The 12151-nt window shown below is 39.7% G+C and overlaps 1 protein-coding gene across 3 annotated transcripts in view; it reads right to left on the bottom strand.

Annotated features, from left to right (window-relative positions):
- The window catches only part of LOC103152127 (neural cell adhesion molecule 2), a 296231-nt gene that overhangs the window by 163248 nt on the left and 120832 nt on the right, over positions 1–12151 (bottom strand). The gene's annotated exons all lie outside the window — the stretch shown is intronic.

Genomic DNA, 12151 nt, shown 5'->3' with positions numbered 1-12151 from the left:
AGAATGTAAGCCCCACTTCAAAGTACAGTGTAAAGGGGAGCGAGCTTTACATTCAGCTAATCTGACCTGTGGGCAATGCCTCTGCCGCCAGCTCTAATGTTAATCCTTTCGCTGCTCCTCTATCCGGCTCTTCACCGTGGAGTATTGGGATCTGAGCGTCACCGGGACACTGAACCCTCTTGGGTTGGCTTGTTGTCGTCTGGAAGTGAAGTCTGACATTGTCCCGGCTGTCTGCGCGATATAATCTGAGTAAGAATGCACCAGAGAGCGGTCGTGTTAGAAACGGATCAACCGTTCATGTTTTCTTTACATGCGCTGGAAAAACTTCTAACACTGAGATTTTGTGCTAAACGCCATAAAAGCAGCCGTGGAAATCCAATGAAGAATGTCTGACTTCTTCTCTGTTGCTTATTTGTTGGTTCAAGAGAAAAACTATTTAGTTTCTGTGTTGTTTTAGCCCTAAAGGTGACCTTTTATACAGACTTGAACAGATTAGGATAGGTCTGTGGTCTAAATCGTTATTAGATAATGAGGTTTTAGTCTGCTCAGTTCTGCATAGTTTCAGCTCCTTTCAGAATGAACTATCCATTTAGATCCAAAATAAGCACTGCTGGCACCACACATCTTTGAAGAGCATTAGTAGAGCCTCCTGCACAACCAACAAGAATGCAGCAAGTGGTTTCTGGATGGTAAGTTAACAATAAAACACTTGTCTGCTCCAGTAGCCATTGTACAGCGCATAAAACCAGCTGACAAACCCTGATGGACTTCAGCTTGGGTTGCTAGGTAACAGGGCTAGGCTTTGCTGGGGTTGCTAGGTAACGGCGCAGATCCCATGGAATGCAACTTAACAATTAGGAGGTTTTTGAATTTTATTCATTTTTCAGATACTTAAAAACATGAACAAAAAAACTAAAAGTTGCTCGGGCTCTTTTAGAAGCAGTGAAAACCCAAATGGAAGCACAAAAAGGTGAATTTTGCAGAATAGGCCCTCTTCAAGCCAGCATAAAATACTTATTGAGAAGAATAATTTCTTCATAAGACATTATGAAGAAACTATTAGTAAAGTGAGTCGAAGTTAATCACAGAAAACAACCTGCTGATTGATTTAACTAAATTCTGTTGAATATCTATTAGTCTACTTCGTGTTGTCAGACAGGCTCTGTCTTCTGGTATTAAATCTCTTGATTACTTTATGATTTAACAGAGGTGTAATTACTTAAACATAACCACTCAGGTCATTCCCAGTTAAACGCTACGACTTTTGCAACAAGCTAAATGTTGCATTCCTCTGCCAAACATCCCATTTTAACAAAAAAAAAAAATGTTTTATAGTTGAGATCAGTGTTACTCCACATTTTCCACCGTCAGCAAAACAGCACCATGTACGGCAGAGCGGGGAAATGAAATGACTACAACCCTTTTAGGTTGTTTCCAGCTTTTGATTTTCATCTGAATCTTCAGAAAAATTTGCACCAAACAGCAAAAATTGAAACAAGTTTCCTTTGCCAGAGAAAACAAATTAGTTCATTTACAAAAAGAAAATGTTGAACGATGCCCTCAGTTATCAAAAGCGGCTTCTTGATGTTCGTGTCAAATCTGTGTTCATTCATCACGGCTGAAAATAGCCTTCAAACAAAGTTCTTGAGCCAAATTACAAAGTACCTCGCCCCATGCTGAACATGAAAGACCCCCTGCAGAGCGGCACACATGCTTCAGCTGCATGTTTCACTGTAATCCCTGAAGCGCCTGCACTGATTTGGGTAAAGCTCAGCTAACCGACTCAGCAAAACAACGACAGAGCCTCATCGTTCTGCAGCAGCTTTTAGGCAGAGTTATCATCCACTCGTCTGCCTTTCACCTCAACACACATCTGAAAAATAAAAACACGCCGACTGCTAACGTGACTTAGCACTTGGTTGGCTGCCTTGAATTGATTTCAGCTTAGGACTTTAACTAGGCCACTGTGTTTTGGTCATTCCGGGGAGAATTAGTAGGGATCGTGAGAGGTTTGATACAGCACGAAGCAATGAACGATTCATTTTACTTCTTGTTGTTGTTTTGTTCATTTATTTTGGATATTTAAAATGTCTTCCAGTTCCAGTCTTAAAGTTTATTAATCTTAGAGAATGTGCTCTTGCATTGTTATTACCATTACCAATAAAATACTTGCAAATGGTCTAAAAACAACAATATTTATCACCATAAATTATCGTCCAGTAACATTTGTTACCATGACAGGCCCAGGTTAGTCTAATTTAATTCATGATTTCTCCAAATGGAGAAAAAGCACCAAGTTGTTTGTTAAAACCACTGCCTCTATGATCGCTCTTGCGCCGCTCGTTGTCCTGGCGACGGTGAGTAAAACAGCTTGTTGCCATTTGAGATCTTCACTTTAGTTTGCAGACAGTAGAGCTAATGGCAGCTAATGACACAGCGGTGAGCCGCAGGCAGGATGACACCTAATAAAATCTGCAGAGGACGGGGAGGTGTTGGGTGCAAATAAAAAGGTGCGAGGTGTGAAATGGACAGCGCTTCATATCGAGTCCTTGCAACTGTGTGTTCTCTGCTGAAAGGATGCAGCAGTTTACAGCCAAAAGGTTTGTTAATATGCGACAAATGAAAAGCAAAGCCAACGATAAATGTTTCAGGAAAGCGTGGAGCTGCAGAGAACAGAAGCTAAGTGACCACATCTCTCTGTGGACTGTGTCTTTTTCAGTCTGAAGCAAACTATAAAATGGTGCCTTTGTGCTTTAATGTTTGGAGCAGGGTAAAAGTAATACACTCATATTTCCTTTGAGCACTTTAGACCTTGATTGTAGCCTCAGCTCTATTTTATTATTGTGGAAATACTAACTGGCACATATTATCAGAGAAAGTGTGAAATGTAGGGAAAAGATCTGAGTAAGAATAAAAACAGTTTGAGGTTTCATCCATCCATCCATCCATCCATCCATCCATTTTACTCAATCTGTTTCATCCATCTGTCCATCTGCAGCATCCATTCATTCCTCAGCCCTCATCCAGCCATCCCTCATTCGTCCATCTTTGCCAGATCCGTCCATTCATCCCACCTCCATTTAGCTATCCATCCATCTCTGCCAAACTGGTAAATCCATTCATCCCTCATCCAACCATCCATTCATCATCCATCCACTTCTGCCAAATCCATCCATTTTTACTTTACCCATCCATCTTGCCAAATCTCTCCATTGGTCCATCCATCCTTCATCCATCCATCAACCATCTATCTTTCCCTTTCCTATCCACCCTTACCTCATTCATCTGTCTTTGCAGATACATTCATCCATTTATCTCTGCTATAACCTTCAATTGTTACCTCATCCATCCATCTTGCTAAATGTGTCCATTGGTCCGTCCATCCATCCCTCCCTCCTTCATCCTTGCAGCCATTCCCCCCTTGCCCATCTGTCCAATTTTGCCTAATTCATCCATTCAGGAGAAAAAAAACACTACAAGTCTGGGGAAGTTACATAAAGTTATCCTGAGGAAACAACTGAATCAGAGGTGGAAAATGAATGAAAACAAGCAAGTGTTGGTCAACTGGCTTGAATATTTTCCTAAAGTGGCCGAATCACGCCATCAATCTTGACATGATGCAAGTCATAAAGTCAGATTTACATGGGAAACAAATAGTTGAGCAGGTTAATTAAGGGGCTCGACCTCCTCAGCGTTTCTAAACCTCACAGCCGAGTGTTTTGCTCTTTCGTTCCTCTCTTACCTTTAATTTGTCACCTCCACATACCACTTCCATCTGCTTAACCCCCATGAGGCGCCGCGTTTCAAACCCATTACCACCTGCCTCATATCTGCTGCGTATACTGAGCTGTCTGAAGCACGTGTCGCTGCCTCGCTCCCCTGGATGGTAGTCTCATTATAAGCGATCGATGACATTTCCTTAGGAGAGAGCTGGCATTTACTTTGATGGATATATTGACGTTTGCTGCTTTGGTTATTTATGTTTTTCTGCTGCTTCCTGCAGCGATTTAGGCAGATCTTAACATACTAACAGACTGGAAATGTGGGTGAGACTGGACTCTGTGTCCTCAGATCTTATTCCAAGAACTGGGACGGCTTTGTCATTTGGAAAATACAAATCTCAGCAAATAAAGTTAAAATATGGAGTTCCTCATGGCTTGTTTTTTGGGCCACTTTTGTTCAACGTAAATAAAGATCGCCAGATTAGGGAGTTCAACGACATCTCTAACCGTTTATGTGCTAATTAGTAAATTACCTACTGCATCTATTGTTTTCAGCAAGTTTAGGTAATTATTACTATTATCTTACTGGTCTTGGATGAAAAAAAAAATCTTGCACCTCAAAATAATGCTGCTACCATAGCACCACCAGGACAATCCAAAAGCCAGTGTTTGCTTCATGACTGTAAACAAATTCAGCAGATTTCTCATAAATTTCGATCATGTTGCTGTATTTTCTCACACTCGTGACAGAGTGGTGTTATAAAACACTTTGGATCCCATTGAACAAATCCAGAAATGGACACTGCATGTTAATAATGCAGCAGCGTGCCCTTATTGATATCTGAGAACCAATGTACTGTTATTATTGGTGGAGCATAAAGGCATAATTTAAGTTGTATTTTAGAAACACACTGGCTTGAATAGTAATCACCACTGAATCTAATGGCTTCTAAAGAGGCCATTAATTAGTTTCCTTGCTCTGTAACTTGAAATAAAGGAGCACCAGGGGAAGATCTGAGGCACTGATAATATGTCAAAATTAGCCAACCAGCATCTATCAGGTGTTGGTAGTTTCTCATATCCAGTGTAGGAGAGGGTGTACAGGAGCTTGGAAGGAGCTGTTGCTCAGAGAGAGAGATGCCCTTATTAAGGCGACTGCAGGAAAAAGACATACATGCAAAACATCCTGTATCAGTGCTGCTGTCTCAACTTATTTGGTTTTCCGCTGCCTTCTGTCTCTTTTTATCTGGCTCCAGCTCTCTGAAGTGCACCCAGAGTAAAATCCCCCATCACAGGCCACGGCTGCTTGCCTAAATTAGAGCAACACCTGTGAGTTTTACAACATTGGCCACTACATTTTAATGAGCAGTATTTCTTCTACCAGGTCACGGCCAAGTCACTGGACAGGAACTTTCTCCTTGGGACATTCACAGAGCTGCTTGGAGGGTTAAAACTCATTTTTATAATGTTTTGTGATGAGACATTTTATAAATGACAACTAATGAGCAATTTTTCATCAATTTTCTCTTTTCAGTGATTGTTTTGCACTTCTTCAAGACGATAGCATGTCAAGAAGGAAAACCTAGATATGCATCTAAGGTGTCCCCAATGGCCCAAACTTTTAAACCTCTAGGTTAATCAAGGCCCCAATCAATCCAATTGGACCGGGTTTCTTTCCATCATCACTCATAAACAAGCCACCAAGATACTTCAACTCCTTACAAAAGAGTCTGAGCTCAAACTGGAGGGAAAAAAACAACCTTTTCTGGTTGCGGACCATGGCACTGGACTTTATTGGAGCTGATACTCCAAGCTCCAATAGTACTCCTTGAGATCCGGACCCTGAACATTACAACCAGGGACAGTGACAGGAGGAAAACTGTGGCATAATCCAACATGCATTGGACCAACCTCTATAACTTTCTCTGGCTCTGGGTGTCATGGACTGGGACTCCCAACACCACAAACGCCTACAGTAGAAAATACATCAAGGTCCGCAAAACACATGCGGACCGAACCACCAACCTCTCTTTTAGTAAATAGCGAACCCCCAGTACCAGAGATTAAGAACTGGCGCCACAAAGATCTTAAAATATTTAAGACCTCTTGGAAAAATGCTCATCACTGTCTATTTTAAAAGTTCAAACACCAAATATACCTTAATATCCATTAATATAAACAGTGGAAACCAACTCAGAACTACCCCAGAAGCCAACATGTACAGTCTTCCTTATTTTGAGTCTTGGGCGTACAGCCAATCAGCACCAAGGAAAACAAATGGCGTTCCTGGATTGGTCGCGTTGTCAACTAGCATCACAGCTACGCATTTCAGCTTCCCAACATGCATTCTCTTTTCAATATTTAAGCTATAATCTACAAACAAATCCATGTATTGGCAAATTTTCCACAAATAATTTGTAATAATTTGTTTGATTTAAAGTTTAACCCAGATATAAGAGGAAAAACTCAATTGGGGAGGTAAAATGTCTTATTTTTTCTAATAACTTCACAGCCCACAGGGGAACCTGATAACCCGGCAACATGGAGGAATCGTCAAGCTAAAGGAGTCAGAAAGAGGGGATCTGTGGTCCAAATAAAGAACAAGTAGTGCCTGAAGTGTGGGAGAACGTCATTCTGCTGTGTTAAATCTCACAGAGTCACAGGAAATAAAACCTTAGGTTTGCAGATGAAAATTGGAGGGAAAATTAAAGACAAAAAGCAAACAAGAGCAGCTGAATAATTGATGCAGGATGGAATACAAACAAGCGACAGGAGGGACAAACAGTGGAGCAGGAGAAAGGTTGTGGCCAAGAGGCAAAGCCAAGATAATAATAGATACGGCTCAGTAAAAATCCATCTAGCTCCCACCTTCCTCAGTCTTCCATTCCCACCTTTTCCTCTAAAGAACAGCGTCCGTCTGTCTGCTCCGATCCATTTTCTCCTCAACTCTTCTCCAAATCCACATCTAATGACTATCATCTCTTTTCCACTTTGGTGCTTTGACAGTTTCCTGAGACAATGCTGTGCTTCATCCATGTCACATTTGGATTTAGGGACAAGTTTCAGCTGATTACTTGATCTTTGTTTGTCATTTTGCTGCACTTAACGATTATCTTAGTAGCTGATTAATCAATCAATTACTCTGATGATTAATCACATAAAAAAATGGCATGTTCTACTGATTTTTCATTTAACTTCTCAAGTCTTTTTTAAACAGTATTTAAAGTATATTAATAATTTTTTTAAAATAAAATACACGTTTTATTGTATAAAACGCAACACCACAGCATTCCTTTAGCAAATTTGAAGCTAAAACGATACAATTTGTGAAGTTTTGAGTCAAACATATTTACAGACGAAGGTGTTTTTATCTTAAATGCAAAATATATATATTTTGTTGTGCAGTTTTGCTTAACTATTGCTTTGAGTATATATTTTTCATCAAATGTTTTTTTTTAGTCTATATACTCCAGTTAACGATTAATCGATTTTTAAATTAGTTGACGATTTTTAATCACAATTAATTCAGTTAATCGTTTAATTGATTGGATATTTGATGAATTATGTTCTTTATATTGCAGGTTTCTAATCGACTTGTAATTTTTTTCTAGTTTTTGCATGACGTAATGCTTGCGCATCCCTTCTCTGGTCATGATTGTTTTCTTTCAGTTTTTTCTGTGAGAAACGTCTTTTTACACCAATTTTGCTTGTAAGCAAATTTAAATGTCTGCAAAATGTAAAAATATATTCCCAAGCAGAGAATAATTAGTTATTAATGATGTTGACGATTGTCAGATTTTGCAGTTTGAGACTGATGAAGATTAAGTTTATAATCCCCTGTTTATCTCAACTGTATGAATAATGACCAAACTGAGAAATGCTGGCCAGGGCGTCCTGACTGGTGGAAATGCAGCTCCGGTGTTTTTTAGACCTGCTGCTGTTACTCAAGATGGCTGAACGTTTCTCCCCTATGATGCTCAGCTGGAGGCGTTTCTGTTTCAATAAAAAAAAATCTAATGGAGGAAGGTTGTGTTTGTCCCAACAAATATAAACAATCACATGCAGATAAGCACGAGGCAGAACTGGAACCTATCAGCAGTGCTTGTAATAATCACCTCCCTTCATGTCGGGACAAACATGTAACATCCAAATCTTTTCTCACTTCATCTTTAAAAGCTTCTGGTCATGAACCATCGCTTCTCCTTATCTCCCCTTCAGCTAAGTGAGTGCTTTCTCTCAGGGGGAGGACAGGTTTCCCTTTCAGTCAGCTGCTAGATGGCATTTATCTTGTCATCTGAGATGGACGGAGGGTTTATTTAAGGTGTTAAGGATGGTGGCGCAGATTGAGGGCGGCACGTTCTCTCATGACCGCCTCATAAACAGCTAGGTGGGACGGCCACCGTTTGGGGGAACTATTTAATGATTTTCAGCTGAATGGCTGCAGATAAAAACGGCCGTTTTTGTGGCGCTGCGGTTTATTTAGTGGTGAGTTTAGTTGGGAATGTTTCTCCACAACAATCTGGGTAGATTTCAGTTTACAACTCTTCATTAAATGATCTGTATAAATAAAATCAATGATTCAAAGCAATCTGCTGGATTTTCTTAGTTAGAAACTTTTTAATCTACTTTGAATAATTGAGAATGCAGTTTTGTTTGATATCTAGGGAATTGAATTGAAATGATTCTTTTTTGGATGACATTTGTTGTGAATTGGTGCAGTGAAATTGACTTGAATAAAATGAAAAAGTCGGGTCACATCACTGACAACATTATGTTGGACGAAATATCTGAAAAATTAACGTAGGTAATAAAATTATTGATGTAAATCTAAAGGAAATAGCAACAACGCCATTTATAGGCTTTAAACACGGAACATGTGATCTGGTGACAGCTGATGTAAAATCAACAATATTTCTGGACAAAAACGTCACATTGTGGTGGTCAGCAACAGAATTAAGTCAATTTGTGCAAAGACCAAAACTGATCTAAACAACATACTGCTGGCTGTTGCCAAGGACGACTTAAAAACAATCAATTGGGACAAAAAAAAAAGAAGTCTGAAAATGGGTAAATGATTTTTGACAGACCCGGGGTCTGTGTGCGTCCCAGGGGAGGGAGATGCATTCAAACCTCAGCGTGTCGACACAAGAAGTAGAGCAGGAGCCCAGAGAAAGGCTTGGAGACACCGAGTTGAGCTGCCATGTTGGCATTTTTATTTCAGATCCATCGACATGTGAACAGAGATGAAAGGAAAGGAGAGGAACGAGCAGATGTTCAGAGGCTGCCACAGAGCAGAAAACAAATGGAAACATGATGATGAAGATAAAATGCTAATCAGTGTGTGGCATCATCAAGATATTTTTGTTATCTTTTATTGCAGGAAACTTGGGAAAAAAATGTGTGAACATCAATCAGTTCATTTTAACCTTTGTGGTGGCAGCATATACAGCTGTGTTTGGGTGACAATTATATCAGTCATTCATCCAGCGGCCGTTATGTTTTTGAGTTAAAATATGGTTAAAGTTGAGAGAAAATATGAAAATATCACTTGATAAGTATGTGTTGGACGATTGGAAGAGTAATATCTGAACACCAACTATAAAGTCTTAAACAATGCAAACATAAAAAAAAAAATAAAAAAAATCAATAAATAAGCAACGCTAAGCCTGGTGGGGGCACAAGTAAAGCCTGGTGCCCCGCCAGGCTTATTATACACTGGGGGAAACCCTGTTGTCACCATTTCTGACAACCATGCAGCTGGAAGAAAGACCAAAGAAATCTAAGGAAACTTAAAGAAAGTATTTGTCAGCAAAGACCAGAGAAATAACTAACATTGAATTAAAATGTAACCAATTTTTAGTGTTTCACAGAAAACAATTTTTCAGGTAAATAATATTAAAATATTAAAATATCCAGCAAAGCAGAGAAAAGTCAGGAAAGTAGGTTATCATTCCTTGGTTGTTGTTTTTTATAAAAAAACTATATTTTCCACCTTACGCTCTAAAGCAGGGAACAGGCAACACTTTTTAAAAACTTTGGAGAAAAGGAATGATGAAATTCAGACCGCAAGCTTCCCCGTGTAGCTCAATACACCAAGCACCTATTTTACCAATATTTTTCTAGGTTAAACTCGGCTCAAAAGCCCCTCATAATCAGGAATTTCTTCCTGCTGGGATCCAGTTTTCTGTGGGTTTGCTAAGCTTTGATGTTAGTTTTCCTTCAATAATGCTACAGAAATATTCAGGGCTGTTGGAGACGGCACACAGAAAACCTTTCAGGCCGTGTGCCAGCAGCTTGAAATTAGGTAAACATCATAGAAAGTGATGTTCTTTTTTTCCATGATGCAAGTTTATACACGGATCGCTGTATGAACTTGTAAAGTGCGGAGTACATCAACTTTTACGCTGCGTGCTGCACAGCAGGCTCACAAAGCAGCGTAATGGAGGGGATGTATTCTCCGCTCTCTCCGAAGGAGAGACAAAGACAGATAACAATTTCACAGCAAGTTAAACGAGCACAATATAGAAGCAAGCACAGAAAGCGTCGGCTAAAAATCAGAAAGTAGGGGCGGATAAAACCGAAAAGGCTGTTGAAGCTGAAATCCAATACAGCTTCATTCCACCGTCTGTGTCTGTTGATGTTGCTCCAATCTCGTCAAGTGTGGTGTCAATGATGGGGGTCACGGACGCCTCAACGAGCCACCAGTTATTTTCAAGCTTTCCACCAATCAGCCGCTCGGCACTCTGACCCCTTGTGTTGTGGAGGCCTGCTGGGTATCGATCCGCCCGCCTGCTGCTCAGGTGTCCTTTTCTTTCTCCTCCATTGATTCACAGAGTCACACACAAAATAGTCAAACCAAAAACTGCCCTCTGCTTTCTCTGGGTGCAGGTGGGCAAACTTACACCGACTTGATTGTTTTCTGGATGTGCTGCCGTTTTTTAAAGCTGGTATTTACTCTAGCGTGTGCCAACCCGTTGGATTCAAGGTATAAAAGTTACTGTGAGCTCATCTGGAAATGAGAATAAGGACTCACTTACTTTAGTCATTTTGAGAAAACCAGCTTACTGCGCAGGATGTTATTGCTTCTTGGCACTATGCTTTCTACAGAGCAGCAGTAGAAGGCTAACAAGCTAATGGTAGGTTGGTCAACCTAATATAGCTAGCCTGCACTCTGCTGCTTTACAGTTTTGATGCATTAGACTCGGGGTGGGACGAGCCGTTGTTTTCCGTTGCCGTTCTCGTTGGTCTACAGCAAATGGAATTGAGAGAGTGACAAACATTATGAGGCTATTTAGTTGGTTTAATGGCAAGGCAAGGGATCTGACAGTAAAAATACATAAATTAACCCTTTTTGGAGAAAATATATCTGCTAGTTTAAAGCATTTCATGGCCTGCCCATAAAAAATACAATTACACACTCAGATTTCCAGTTTTCACTTGTTTTATAGCACATTTAAAATATATATATATCATTAAATAATAAGCATCTTGATTGGAAAGCAGGAAAAGACGTTTGCTAGAAGTTTCATGCACAACAACTTAACCTTTCCCTCTTTAGTGATTGTTTATCCCACACCTCTCCATTCTGAGTTCCTTTCTGACTTCTAGGTCAGATTGACCCAGTACATTTGACCCAGTACATTTGACACAGTACATTTGACACAGTACATTTGACACAGTACATTTCTTTTCAGTCAAAACATATCTTAATGTGAATCAACCAACAACATGCCTTTTAGTATAATTATATTCTTCTACATTCCCCCCATGCAATGAATCTAACAGGACGACCTCCATGTTAAAGGCAAACATTCAAGCTTTGATCAGATTTCATTTATCATGACTTATTAAAGTTTTCTGCAATCCTAATGCGCTTTGACGAAGCTTTTTCATCCCAACTGTATTCCAACTCATTCTTTATATCAATACTATGAATTATATTACAGCAACCATTAGTATTTTTGCCTTTGTGGGCACATTAATGCCTATGCTAATCCAGTTCAGCAATGTATTCTCAAAGAGAAATTACATTTTTTACTCCTTTGCCCGGTTTGAATACAAAGTGCATGACTCTGTCACAGAAACCACAGTTAAGCCCACTGGAATACAGACGGAGAGAATATCTCAAATTAGGCATTGATTTTTACAGGATAATCTGCTGTTGGTACATTCTTCATATTGTGAATAAATCCCTTGAACACATCAAAGCCAGCAGGGAATTATTTGAAGCTTTATGTGTGTAAGGAAAGCCGATACGCAGCAGCTTATTCCTCTTAACTACAAACTATTATTGTTGTTTATATATTGGGTAAGACAAAATAAAAAAAATTAGACTTCTGACCCATTTTTATGGATTTTAGTCGAAAGGAACAAACGGAGCACCAGACAGAAAGAGAGGCATTGGGAAAGCATTGAAAGGCCACTGTTGG

This window comes from Poecilia formosa, unplaced genomic scaffold (genome assembly GCF_000485575.1).
Source record: "Poecilia formosa unplaced genomic scaffold, Poecilia_formosa-5.1.2 Scaffold301, whole genome shotgun sequence".
In the NCBI taxonomy this organism is placed as follows: Eukaryota; Metazoa; Chordata; class Actinopteri; order Cyprinodontiformes; family Poeciliidae; genus Poecilia; species Poecilia formosa.
The sequence above is the reverse complement of the archived record's forward strand: the minus strand, read 5'-3'. Positions and strand labels throughout refer to the sequence as shown.